Raw genomic sequence first — 14,888 nt, 5'->3', positions numbered from 1 at the left:
GGGAGTCTTTTGACAGAGGCAAACAATACGGCAACTTTGGGGGATCTTTCGACCAGTTCTCATTCAATCTACTTTGATATCCAGTCGGTTGAGTCGATCCCCTTCGACAATTCTTCATTATCCAGAGAGCCTCACTTTTCGTTGGAATTCGGAGCACCTTTAAACACCATTGTTACACAAGTCGAATATTTTTACTCCAAATTTGAAGCAACGAAACGCTATAACATTATGCAAAATTTTGGCATCTTCGAAGAACTGTTAGACAGTACCGGGAAAGCCTCGCATTAGAGGTCCATTAAGAACTCACTTTATGGGGAGGATGAAAGGACATTACACACAGAGTACTTGGATCGAATAATCCATCGCCGGTATCGTAACAATGAAAGGGAATCGCTTTAGCCGGTCGAGCATTGCTGATCGAAGTAGCTCCGGCTGGTTTCAAGCCTTCGTTTATACAGTGAAAGAATCTGTAAATATTACCAATGTAAGTCCAACAAATTCCAAGAAAATTACCTTCCGAATTTCCTCACTTTCCGAGTCTTTTATTTTCCCGACTCGGAAAGCGCGAACTTTGGGGGGCCCTAATTAAAAAATGGCAGACTTTACCGGCGATCCGGAAATTGGCAGTAGTTCCAGTCACTTTCGTCGTAAACTAATCCATCGGAAAAGACGTATCGCTTTTTTTGCAGACGTCCTCGACTCCAAACGCCATCGACTCGCTGACCCCGTGGCCATTGCAAAGTGCCATGACCATGGAACATGCCATCCCGAAATTCGCCCTCGAACACGACACCTAATGGTCACAGAAGCTCCAAATGAGTCGAAGAGCTAAAATTCAATCCTTCAAGTTCACTTGAACACGATCCAACCGGAGTCTTAACTTAATTATCCCGGAATGCTCGCATTTCCTCCCAGTGGCAGCAGAACACTCGAAAGATGGTTCGAGCTAACATTCAACGGGACTTTTCTAAGAAGGAATGTCTCGAGTAACTTTCCACGGAAGGCATGACTGTGTAACCACCGAAGGAAGTCACAAGAATTGGCTTCGGTTCGCTCGGATGACGGGTCATTATCAAGGGATGACGAAGGCTAAGGAGTAGAAATTCCCTCCCTCGTGCAGCCTCAAAATGGCCAGAGACTAAAGTCACGTCTTCCCTGAAATATCTCCAAATAAGGGGGAAGTATTTTATTCATTACCATAAATAGGTATTCATCAACCTTCAAGAGGTTTGTACCTGGAATTTCGAGTGATCCGAAAAGCCTTTAAAAAAAGTCTAAAAAAAACTAAGAAATGTATGTAGCCCACATTTTGAGTAGTACCCGTTTAAATTAGAGTAACGTGAAGATTCGTAAATGAGATGTGACTTTGGGAAGTTTAGAAATTAATTTTCGGCAGATTCGCTTTAACGAATTGTTCGATAGGCAAGGAGGGGTGGTTAGTTTGAAGAGTGCAATTAGGCTGTTGGTACTGGAAGGGATGGAACAAGTGGGCCGATAGCGCAACCCGATCGCATAATCCTCGAAGCCATCGATATTCCAGTCGAGGATCTCGAATCGGAGCGCCGAGGCGCCGGCAACGGCCTGCAACGAGAATCGCTAAGCGCGTTCCGCTTGGCAACCTGTTACTCCTTCGGCCATTCGGCTTCCCGGGAGGGGAAAAAATCCCACCGAAGCCTGAATACCCTCGGATCGGAAAGAGCCCGAGAAAAAGAGCGCCATTCCGCGGCAGCTCGCTAATCGGGACATCCAGGACACAGGAGGTCGATAACGCGGTGGTTCCGATCAGGACCCAGAACTCGAAAACGTGGCTTCCAACAAAACCCTACAAACGGTACCAAAGTTTGTCTCCAATGCCCAGCAAAAGCTCGAAACCATTGATCCTCAATTTTTGGTAGAAAAACTCGCTCTCGTATTTCCAACCGTTTTTATTACATTACCAAATTAGGCCTTTCCAAAATTCCGTCATTTTCCCAGGTGGACTCTGAAGTAACGATACAAACGGAGCGCCGAAAGCCCGCCAGTAATAAAAGTAAAGTCAGGAAAGCAGGCAAAAATTGTCATAAATTGACAAATCTTTTTAGAGGACCCATTGTTGCAGAGCCAAGGATCCTCTTCCGCGTCTGGGGTGATGATTTCGAGATTCACTCCCTAACTTCGATGTACATCGGTGGATAGGAATGCATTTCCTTAATACACTTGTGACGTTACATTCTCATATAAGGGAATCACGTCCGCCAGAGTACAGAAAGCATGAGCATCCGATTTTTTTTTTAACCGGTACTCATTACTGGAATCGTCCATTAATGGAGGCTATAATTCGTTCAATTTAGCGAGAAGGTTGCTTCTGCGTTGATGATCCCGAGGTTCACTTCCTACCTACAATGTACCCTGTTGGACGCGAATGTCCTCCTTCCGTACCTCTGCAGAGTCATTTCCTCGGAGGTGGCATTCATTTCCGCCGGTGTACCCGTGCATATGAGTTTCCAATATTTTTTAGGAGCACTCTTTAATGGAACCGTCCATTAATGGGGGCTATAATTCGTTCAATTTAGCGAGGAGAGAAGGTTTTGCTGGATTTTCGATCCAGATCGATCTCGGTAACGGTAATAATCGGCATCGGTCGCGGATCCTCCCAGGAAAATTCCAAACGCCCCGGCGGGGCCTTCCTTTGACATCGTTAGCGTGCGGCGGCCGTCGGAGGAGAGGAGGAGGGAAAAAGGAAAGAGAGGAAAAAGAAAAGGTGCAAATAAGCGATCGGTTCGCACGCCTAACGGTATAGAAATACGCATGGCGCATCTTAAGGCTCGTGCACGCGCACCTTCGCCGGGACGAGGTCGAGCGCAGCGAAGCCGATGAGAACCGTAACGCGTGTCTGCGATCGCGGGCCTCAAACCCGTAAATCCCGAGAAAGCGCTTCCCGGATCGACCCGCGAATTTTGAATCAGGCCCCCCGGAATTTTCGAAGGGTACCTTCTTTTCAGGGCAGCGAGTACGAGGTCGACGTATTCGTATCCCTCGTGGATAGCAACGAGCAGATTGCACCCACAGCTCGGCTACCTAATGCATTTTATGTCATTCCATACAATATAATTTTATAGAATTTCTTTCCTTTATTACAAGCATCAAATAATATCGTCGATCCAGGAACTTTGACTCGGATCTCCCAAAATTTCTGAAGGGGTACCTATCTTCCATGACAGCGACCACGAGTTCAAGATTCATCTCTAGTCGAGAGGGCAATGGAATTGCACTTACTCGTTGACTTTGTAATGTATTTTAAATAAGTTTACCTTTATCAATTAATGTTATTTTAGGACCGACTTGTGAATTTTTAATTAGGCCCATAGGGGTAAATGGACGAATTGTAACCATTCGTTGCCTTTGCTGTGGGGTTTTTTATGTCATTGTGGGTTTCGGTCGTGTATCTAATTGGAGATAATGTTTCAGGCGATAGTTCGAGATGCGAAAAGAGATGTGGGGTGACGAGATCGGAGGGCAGTCGGTGAGACAGGGCCCATGTATGCTACTTTGCATTCTGGATCGGCGAACGCATATAGGTGCATCGCTCGGAGTGACGTACGAGCTCCCTTGGACGGGAGACCTCGATGTACAACGTCGATGCTCGTACTTCTCCTCATTGTCAGCACGCGAATTAATGGCCGAATCGAGCGTGCGTTAGGCCAGACATTTCATTAGCGAATTCGCCCCAGGCGGGGATCCATTTTGCTTGGCAACAACGGTTCCCTTGGGCTGCTCGATTGCCACGGGATTTCTGAGTGATCGCTGATCGATCGGGAAAAATAGGGCAGATGGTGTTCCGAGGGAGCAAAGGGGAAATAACTGAGAGGACGTTAATGGCTAGTTCGTAGTTTAATTTAGTTTTTGCTTCACTATGAATGGAATAAAAATAGGGGTCTGCTTTTCAGTTATTATTCTAAATCGATCGATTGCAGCGAAAAATTTTCCAGAAAAAATTCCCCATTGGAATTATGAACCTCTTCGAGTTCACCCAGTTCTGATCGACACCTTAAGTGAATCCGAATCGACTCTCGATTTAGATTCGCTTAAGAGAACGACGGGTATCAGCATTTCGGGAGGAGAATATGCCTTCTCTATCGTGAAGTCGAATCTGTGTCAACGAACGGAAGGTCGATCAGTGGGTGATCTCAATTTTGTATGCGAAGAGTAACTCTGAACTCGATCAGACCCGGAAAAGGTAATGAGGTGTTGGAGGCGTTAAATGATAATTTTGCATATTTGAATATTAATTAAAAATCGTAGGATGATTAAGAAGCTACCGACCATGTGGCATGACGAATCTTCCAACTCCTGCCATACCGAGGGCATCCCATGTTCCTTTATATTTACTTCCATCGATAAAGTGTGACTCTTCCGAAACATCCACGACATCGCCTATAAATTCGTTGCTCGGCACTTCCTGAATTGGTTCCTCCAAATTTCGAGCCCTTTGTTTAAAGACTTCAAATGTTACCGTACCCTACGACATTTATAACTTCCATAAAAAATTCTAATCATAAAGGCGCGGTAATAAACAAATTTAGTTGCCTCGACATATCAACACAGTTTAGCGTAAATCTTTTTATTACGATTTTGTTCCACGTGTATAAAATAACACGTACCTGTTCCCGGTTAAAGGGCTGTTCTCTATCCATCTTTATGGTTGCTTAAAAATGATTAATTTTGGTAATCGGATAATTCCTATCCCAAATTTTAATAACGAAAAGCGAAGCTTGAGAAAGTATTTTGCAAAGGTTAGTTTTCAGATCTCATGATTTTTACGATGTTCTTTGAAATCTTTTAGTCTTCGATCTCGTTGGCAAGTTTTACAGCTTACTACACCGAATTATTGACCGTAACTCGTGGAGTTGCAAGATTTCGAGTATTTGTAATCTTAAACTGTCAATCTTAAACTGGCGAAGTTGAAGGAGGAGATCAAAGCAACTGTGATTGCGTTTACGCCTGTGATTTAATCGTAGGGAATTTGTAGAGATGATGGATTGAATTACTTATGGCCGATTCAGACTCATTAATATCGATCGGGTATCGATTAAGTAATACTTGACTTGAGATTGTCTCGAAATTCAATGCCTTTTGTATGCTGCGACAGTAATATCGCATTCTAAACATATCCTAATATTTTAGAATGTACATTTTTGACAAGAGAACAAAATCTTGTCAAAGGATGAGAGACGATAAAAGAAATCCATGAAATTGGAAAAATAATCCATGTCATAAATTTCGATATACCATAAATTTTTACGCGGCACGTGGCGAAGTTTTATTAAATCAGGTCGTCGTAATCTCGGTCGTATACATTACATTTACACATTTATACATTTTTTTTCCAGGACAAATCGACGAGAAAGACCTGTTTCGGTAACTTGTCCATCGCGAAATCTGAACTTCACTTTTGAATCTTTGTCTTCACACTCCAGATCGTTAACATTAAATTATGCCGTCTGCGATCCAGTAACCTTACTCTAAATGATGAAACCTTGGACGAAGTTAATCGTAGAATTTTCTCACGAATTCTAGAAAGTGTCGATTAATCACCTCTTACTTTCCTCCGGTTATGGAAGGATTCGGATAACTTATTAACTATTTATTTCTATAATTCTATAATTTCTATTTCCGATCTTAACATGTCATCGCTTCCAGTTCGAGAAAGCAGGTCGATGAAATTCCTTAGATGAATTTCATACGCTAATCAATTCTCTGAATCATAACGAAGTCAAAGTTACGTTACCTTTTATCGCGCCCATAAAAACCGTTCGATAAGGTGATTACCGAAGCGACGGCGTCACTGTGAATAATTACGATTTTTCCCCTTCCCGAGATCGAATCTCTACAGTGAATTAAATCCGAAGCTCCTTCGTCGCATCTACGGAATGTCAATGCGTGATTTCAACTAGACCTAATTATACGCGTAGACTCCACATTATACAAGAATCCTATTGTCCTAATATGTCGCACCTCTCCAACATTGAATTATCCCTTAATATGATATTTATGATCCGGTGACGATCGAGCAGGCCGTTTTAATTTTCTCTCTCCAGAGTTTCCATACAAAAAATCTATCAAAAATTGTATTTCCGAGAAATCGAAAATTATACGGGCTCCGATGCTTAGACTTTTATTGGGAAAATGGTAAAACTTAGAAAAGTGACCGACTTGTTGGGAAGATTCTCGATTTTATGTCCACGATAGCGATCGAGCGTTCTGACTGAGTTGCATGCTCCATTGATGCTGTTACCTCACCTTCTTAACCAGATCCCCATGACGGCGAAGATTATGTCATTATCATTTGTATCGGACATAAATTTTACAACAGCCGTGGTATGCAGTGGTAACTGTAACGGAATATCGCAGTATGCGGAGAAAAGAGCGATTATTTTTCGCTAAACGGTGAAAGATATTCGACGACCCGGCAAACATTGCTCTCGGTAATGAAAACCAACTCCATGGTGAATTAACCGGCCGTAACAGTTGTAATGGCTTTTCCGACACATGCAATTACCTACACACTATGAGTTAATAAACGAGAGCACGTGTATTAGTCATATCGATTTCGAGGAAAGGAACACGCGTGTTTTTGTACCAGGAAAATAAACCGAAGAAATACAACATTCTTCGAAAAGTTTCACTAACGCGTATATTCCACAATCTGACTATAATAAACAAAACTCTGGCACAGTTACCAAATAACAATGACTCACTACCCATAACTCAACCCTATTAATTTGAATATACACATCAACTTAGAAATGACAGTTTCGAAAATTAAGTTTGATCAAGAAATCCCAAAGAGATACATGCAAACATTTTTTTTTCTTAAGCGTACCAGATTACTTTAAGATTCCATGCGATGTACCCCAATGACAAGCAACTAAAAGTTATTAATCACATAATTTTACCACGCCCTCCAAATATTTCCTCACGTAACAATTTTATGGTTGAACTCCTAAAAATTGTATCAACTCCGATACATTTCCGCGGGAAGAAATTCCGAGATACGTTAAAGTTCCAAGATATGAATAATATGAATGATATGAAATATTGAGAACGATGACGTTTTTGGACGATTTTTAGTTGAAAAAATAAACTTCTCGAGGGCGTGAAAATTCGGCTTTGAAGTGTTATGGGATAGGGCGCAGGTGAGAAGAGCAGAGAGACTAAGGCTAAGTCAAAGGCAGAGGAAAAGGAGAAGGAAGAGGTGCGTATTAATGATATTAAGGTCGTAGGGTAGGGGTTATAAAAGACATCCGTGGGCTGGGAGGCGCTCAGTGCGGACGCGAGTACCGAAGTGCACGGTACCTGCATCTCTGCCCGGCGAGTGTCCTACCTTCCCCATCGAGACTGCGCGAGATGTTCGGTAAAGAGCGAGTCGATCGACGATACTAAGCCCTCGACAATCAGAGACCAGCTGAGTTATACCTTTTTTTTTTTTATCACATGGTGAGAGTGCCGTGAGTTTTCCGACGAGCGACGCCTACAGCCACCTCTGCCACCAGGTAGGAAGAATTTATCAGCTCGATAAAAAAAATACAAAAAAAATAAAACGCTTCTACCGTTACTCTCGGACAGCGATGGAATTTTAAGTGGGGACGCGGTCGAAAATATACCGAAATTCGTGTCAATTCAGGACGTAAAAATCCCTAGCGGACTTATCAGCGATCGGTTTTAGGGCGGGATTTTTTGAAGATTTTCTTGAAACGAAGTTCTGGCTGAATTTTCGATTCTCAGAGCATTTTTCAGGAGGAAATCGAGGAAGGGAGGTAAAAGTCGAGACTTTGTTTCAGAGTCAGGGGTAATGGAGCTTGCGAGCAGGTATTCTGACATTACTCTTGGCTAGTCTCCGGGCGAATTGTAGGCATGATTATGGGAGATGAGCACGGGGTAAATTAGGAACTTATTCGGTGGAGCCACTGAAGTGGAATACCAATTCCGCAATTACACTCGACTGGCGTGGAGACGTGTCGTGAATTTAATAATCGTGATTAAAATCGGCTCCGCGGGTTCGCGAAACTCAAAATCGGACCAAGGAGAAGTCGCGGGGTTTGGACTGGCATTTTTTGTGCCCATTTCTTGCCTTCGCTACTATCGAAAATAGACTCTGGTATAAATACTATCTTCCTATCGATCTACTAAGGCTAAAAAAATATAAACGCGATGACGCATTATTTTAAATTTCGAATCGAATTTTGCCTAGGATCTGAGATCGATGTCGTGATTGATAAGATACCATTATTTTTTGAGAGAATGCGGCTCGATGATTGAAAAAACTTGAATGAAATTACCTTGTAGATAGTAAATTCGTGTTAAAAACGTCGTTTTATCGGGGTTTCCACGTTCGATTGCAGCGGAGATCGGGGAATATTTGAAATCGAAGACAGATTTCGATGCGTAGGAGGAGAGACGCGTGGTGTATCCTGTTTTGCGCAATGCAGCCGGCCGGTAAGTCGACCGCTTGCATTTTCAAAGCCCGCGTGCAAGTGGTCCCATTGTGCAGTAGCAGTGCAAGGCGACTTAGTCCTGGAAACGCGATGAATATCGATTGGATATCGTTGCAGTTTCTTGCACCTGACCTTATGCGAACAGGCGTTCGATCAATGGCGTTCTTTCACCCGCGGAAAGTAAGAAAAAGCTGCGTCGAAAAGAAGTGACAAAATGAACCAATAAATATAAAAAAGCGATCTGCGGAACTCATTGCGAGATACTCAGCGTCGTTGTAAATTCTCACCTGGTTGGAGAATTAATGATTAAATACTGTAAAATTTCTGGTAGAAATTAAGAAGATATAATCAATCGCGGGTAGGCAGAGACGAAATCGTGCGAACGCTCGTTTCGTCACATCCATTGTTTAAAAAGACGTAAAGCTCCATTCCGCTCGAGTGGCCGACTTTAATCTGCTTTTTGCAATAAATTATTAACGAGTTGCAAAGAGCCATTCGATGAAGTCGCATTTAAAGGAGAGAATTATTAAGCTCCCCTGGACGGGGGGTATAAAACCGTCTACGTGATTCGTGCATCGAGGAGCAATAAAATAATTTATTACTCCGAGGACTCCGTCTTGGGGTCAACGTTATTTTAATCTACTTTCAAAGTTACCTCAGGCCGACTCTAGAATCTCGATAAACCACGGTGCACATTATCGAGGGTAGATAGGGTCATCGCACCGGTGGATGTTACTCGCTTTAAGACAGCCCTGTACATCCTAGACAAGTCATAGATACATGCCCTGCAGCCACGTCACGACTCCGATATATATGTACACGATATGTCTTATAAATAAGGATTCGACATTCCCGATTGAACCGTATCGAGTACTTCCGGTTTTAACCTTCCCTCAAAAATTCCCTTCGATTCTCGTTCGACCGACTTTTGACCCACTCGGCGAGAAGAAAGAGAGGTTCCTATTTTCGGGAACGTGCGACCAGTTTTTTTTTTCTTTTCATTGCACCATTTGATCGTCATAACTGCGGATCCGCTAGGAGATGATTGGCATTGGCAACGCGAAATTCAGAAAAAACGGGCAAAATCAGTGCTTTGCATTCGAGGCTGCAATCATCGAGTCGATTCAATTGCCGCAATGTCGGAGCTAAGGTTTTCCTGCATTTGAAAACGGCATTCAGTGATTGTTCAAAATGGGTCCAAGTCCGATGCCTTTGGCAAACGAGCATTATCGGCTTCGCTTCGATTCGGATTTGCTCAATCGATTGCACTCGCGTCTCTTAATCCAAGCAGTTTATGACCGCGCATTTTATTATCTGCCCGAGTGGATCCGGATTAAAAACGAGAATACGCATTTAGTCGCGTGTACCCAGCATTATCCTCGCGCTGTTTCCCAAACCTCCCACGATGGTTGTATTTATCCGTAATCCCTTGATTGTCTCTTAAATATCCCCTAAAACGGAGTAACTTGGAAATCCTACAAACAACACGACTAAAGGAATTTTAGTATCACGTTCCGCTATTTCTTTCTTGCGATGGAAACAATTAGACATTCTCCTCGCGTTACTCGGGAGATAACGAAATTATCGTACCTACTTATTGAGGTACAAAATGCAAGATTAATATCGATCATACAATTTCTTCGTGCCAGAGAGAAATTGCGGAGTGGTACAAGGTTCTTCCACAACGGATTAACAAAGCAACCAGGGGCATTTCGGCGACCGCATGGATTCGCCTCGCTCTTTACCTCCGCGAAATCTCGCACCTGAACGTCGCCCCTTTAATCAACCCAGCCGCGAAAGATTTAACCCATTAACGCCCACGGTAGCTCGTGGCCAAAGCCGCGAGACGCAAAACAACCTAGCACTCTGCGAACCAGAAGTCCAGAATCGGTCTTTTCCCTGAGGATAGGCCGAGGTTCCCCGGAGCGCCTCGAGCGTCACACGAAACGCGGCGCGTCAGAGCTTGGAGGACGAAAAACCAATAAAAACTGCGGCGGAAGTGACGCAGGGTTAAGTGCAGTTCTGATTGGTTTTCCATGCTCGACCCGTCGACGCGCCCTGTGCGACGCCCGACGCACTCAGTGCACTGAGTAAAATAATTCCGAGTGAAAATAACAGATGATCGGCAAATATAAACACTTTAGAAGGAGTCAACAAATTTCTCTTGTTTTCCTTCTACTTTGGAATATTTATTAATATATATCTCTCGTTCCCTCGAGGAGTTGCGACAGTATTTTTTTTTTTCACACGTTTATCTGCCAATTTATTTGTCGTTAGTGGAATTATTATTGTAATAAGAGAAAAATCTATCAGGAATTGTGTCCTTTGCTAAGAGTGGAAGTGTCTTTCCTTCTCGGGAGATCCTGGACGAGGATGTCGAAATAGGAGCGATGTTTCACTTCGCGGAGGGAATTGGTCCCATCAGGGCTGAGATGATCCCATTTCGACCATCTTTGTCGAGACGTTCCGGGAGACGCACTTCCCGGGGGATCATCCTCTCCATCGAGGCGAAATGACGGGGACGGAACGTCCCATTAGCCACTTAGTGGGCCGATCGGTCGATCGCTCATCCGAGATCATAGGACATAGATCGCGAGTCGGGAGACCTAATGTTCCTGTCCATGGATGGTCCATTCGTGGAGACGTGTCAAGGTGCGCATACATAGACAAGGAACTGTCTAATGACAGAGCCGGGAAAGCTGTCCAGGTTGCACGGTAGAACGACATCGCGATTTTTTGCGCAAACTCGCGAGAGACCCCTTCAAAGGGTATACTTGCCTGTTTATCGCTGGTTATAGCTGATTATCCATGGTTATCCATGGTTATCCATGATTACCGACTCATACCTTGGTTATCGCTGGTTGCAGATTATCGATGGTTATCCATGGTTACTGACTCTTATCCCGGTTATCGCTGGTTATCGCGATTTTTCCGCCATATATCGTGCACTTGCGAGGTGCTCCGATACGGTTCCATGCTCTCGAAGATGGTCACTATCGATAGATAGTCCAGATCTCGATTTCGACCTCTCGGGATTGCGGATGCTAAGCTGGTCCGGGTGTCGCGATAAACGGCGCTTAAGCGCCGGCGAGTTATCACCTCGAGCTCATCGCGGCTTCTAAGCGTTTCTTTCTTTTTCTTCTTTTTTCCGGCAGAGGTGTCGGCACCCGACCTTAAGAGGCGACTTCGGGAATGCGGCAAGGAAGGTCTATCGGACGTTAACCGTGATTTACCGTGGCTAGACCGCCGAAATGTGAAAGCGCCTTAAATCACGTTTTGTCGGTCATCGTACGGTCTCTTTTGGCCACCTCCGGAGGCAATCGGAAATCGTGCTAATAAATCGCGTTCGCATCGATGTGGCCCCTTAAATAAACATGGACAATAATTCTGTAAAAAAATTCGGGAAAAAGTAAATGGTACCGGGGAGAAATTACTCCAATAAGCGGAAAAATATTTCAGGGGATCGATAATCATTAAAATATTTTCTATAATCGCGAAGACAATTCAATTGAATATTTTAGTTAAACCAGGCAAACGAATTCGGTCGAGTGAACTTAAATTCGGTCCACTCGACCGAAACGTTTTCCGAAACGAAATTAAATGCCATTAAACGATTTCGCTCGTTGAAAGAATTTTATTTTTGCGAGATCTGGCTCGAATTTAGCTGCCCCATTTTTCTTTTACGATCCTGAAATTCAGGCGAAGAAATCGTGGAATCGTGAGGATGGCTGGAATAAATATTACCGATGAAAATGGCGAGCACCAATTGCTCGTACACCGCGCACAGAAAAACTCTCGCGGATCCCGAATGTACGTGCACGGTTTAGCGTGTGTACCGAGTCGACGTACATCAGCTGCACCGATATCGCGTATCTCCCGCTTTTCCTGACGATATTTCCGATAATTCAGCCAGAACTATGTCAACAACACCGGCAAAAGGAATATAACGTAGACGTATCGGTCGATCTCCACGATTCCATTGAATTTTCCCGTGAAGAGGGACACGCGAGTGCCGAAGACAACCGTGTGTCGAGACAGGTAACACGGTGGGAATTTCGCCGCAGATTACGTTACGGAAGTCGACATTTCAACAGCTTAACAGTTATGTGGTTTAACCCCGTAATTACCTCGTGGTAAAATTACTTAACGTTACCCAACACTGGTTTCCAACACGGCCAAGGTTTGTCGTGCTCGGATGCGTAATTCGCGTGGAAAGCAAGAACGCTCATTCTTGAAATCCATTTCGGAGGCGAAATGAGCTCGAGGTCCGGAAATTAAAAATATGGGAAAAAAAATAACGGCCATAGAAATTCCCTCGTTCTGTTCCCTACGTTGCGATATTTTCGACCGCTTAAGGGTTAACTATTTTTCCTGGGAGAGTCTTGAAAGCGTGACAACGACGTTGCGGAATAAGATTACGGAATGCTTAATGTAATGGTCATTTAAACTCCTATTCAGGACTCGATGAATGCAAATCGCTTCTGTTTCTAGTACTAATTGAATCCTGCATTTACTACGGAGATGGGTTGAACCTCCGCCTCTTCGACTTCCATTTAACGGCGTTTCATTGCTGATTGTCTAACTCTGGACAATTATGCCGCTCGCAGCCTCAATCGAATCGTGTCCCAATTAAATGGACCGTTTGATCGAATCGGTACAGGGTCACGTTTCGTGGAGCAAGACGAGGCGACGATTTCTCACGAACAGCTGTGACTCACGAGGAGCTTAAAGTTTCCTGCACGAAGATCGGCATGTACTTCTAAAGAGGAAAAGAAATGACAAGAATCAGTCATGATCGGAACCCGTGGTTCTGCTAAACCGATAGTCGTATCGATACCGTGATTCAATACCACCCGTAAAGATGAATGAAAAATAGATAAACCTTGCCAATTTGTGAACCAGTCTTTATCGACCGACAATTACCAATTACCGTCTATTTAGACTTCCATTTACCACTAGAACAGAAACTCAGCCATATGGTCTACTCTTGACCGTTTACTCAGCAGTTTCAACGGTCAACAAATGATCCTTCGGTTCGGTTACGTCCGCGTCGAAGTTTGAGGAACTTCGCGGGACTAACTTCTGGAGCCTTTGAGAGGAACTGCAGCGTCGCTGGCCCCACTTGGCAAATGTTCATGACTGGATCTCTAATATAAGGCGAAAGGGAAGAGAGATATCTTTGGGGGTGAAAAAAATGAGTAAAATAAATTTGGTGGAAGCCAAATGAGGTTTTGACGTCGCTTGAGGCGGTTTACTAAATCCGGATTGAGAATTTAAGTTCACTCAATCCAAGATTGAAAATCCAAAATTCAAGGTCAAGATTCAAAGTCCAAGATTCAAAATTCAAGATTCAAAACCCAAGCTCTAAACTCCAAGCACCGATCCATAATTCTTGATTCCTGATCCATGATTCAAGATTCGCGGTCCAGAGCATGGATTACAGCCTCCAGGCGAAGACCGGCTGGATCCTCGAGTCCTTAAGGAGCAGCCCGGCCTCTGGCACCCTGGTGGCCTGGTTCCCCGGTACCCCGGATGGCGGATTACGGTCGGCCAGGCTCTCGGCAGACTCTATGGACACCGTTATGTCTGGACTTTGTTCCCACGAAAGAGCGCGCGCAACACTCGTGGCCAGGATCGCCGCAATCTCGGCACGCGTGTGCACGCACTGGCGTGCGTGCGCATCCGCACGCGTGCCCGGCTACACGCGCTCCGGGATTGGCTGAGAGCCGCGCCAGTCGAGGCTTGGCTGTCAGGTTGACAGCTGATGGCCACGTGGCCGGACTACCACATGGTCCTCGGCCCAAGAACGAGTCGCCATTTTTCCCCGAATATGAAACTCAAAGGCGGACAGACCGATGCGAAATAAACGGCGAAATTATTGAGGGAAAGGCAATAATAAAGGCAAAAGATAAAAATCAACGTTCTAGCATCGAGTAACTTTTAGGAGAGATGGAAAATGTAATGGGAGAATTCTGGCGGATGTTGAGAAAAATGCGGGGAAACTGCAAAATTTGCCGTCAACGGCGGAATGATAAATTCAAGGGCCGAGGAGTAATCCGATCTCGCGACGTGTTTTTTTTTTTTTTTAAGAAAATGGTGGTAAAAGTGTGAGGCTTATGTTACTTGGGGGATTTTCGAGATGACGGAGGACGCGTCGTGCCAGTCGCCGAAAAGTCGTGGATCGTGTATGCCGTATCTGGGGCGCGCGTGGACGGCTCACGTAAATGGGAATCGATATATTAACGTGGGAGATGAAACCGGCGAATGTGTGCGGAAGGATTCGTAGGATATGTAGGACACTCCACGTGGCTCTTGCGCCCGCGTAACAGGATATCTGTCTGCAGGATAAACGGGATATCTAGGCCAGGCTGTACTGTTCACAATCTCGAGATTCCAATTTCTTTTTCTTCCACT

At 44.4% G+C, this 14,888-nt stretch overlaps 1 protein-coding gene across 1 annotated transcript in view; it reads left to right on the top strand.

Moving 5' to 3' along the window:
• The first annotated feature begins 7,344 nt into the window (after positions 1-7,344).
• The window catches only part of LOC105701342 (mucin-17), a 44,120-nt gene continuing 36,576 nt past the window's right edge, over positions 7,345-14,888 (top strand). The window contains exon 1 of the mRNA XM_012428012.1: positions 7,345-7,532. The gene's annotated coding sequence lies outside the window, so the exon portion shown is untranslated. The remainder of the gene's footprint in view (positions 7,533-14,888) is intronic.

Source organism: Orussus abietinus, unplaced genomic scaffold, assembly GCF_000612105.2.
Source record: "Orussus abietinus isolate OABI.00-Male unplaced genomic scaffold, Oabi_2.0 scaffold28, whole genome shotgun sequence".
Lineage (NCBI taxonomy): Eukaryota > Metazoa > Arthropoda > Insecta > Hymenoptera > Orussidae > Orussus > Orussus abietinus.
This window is presented reverse-complemented; position numbering and strand designations above follow the sequence as displayed.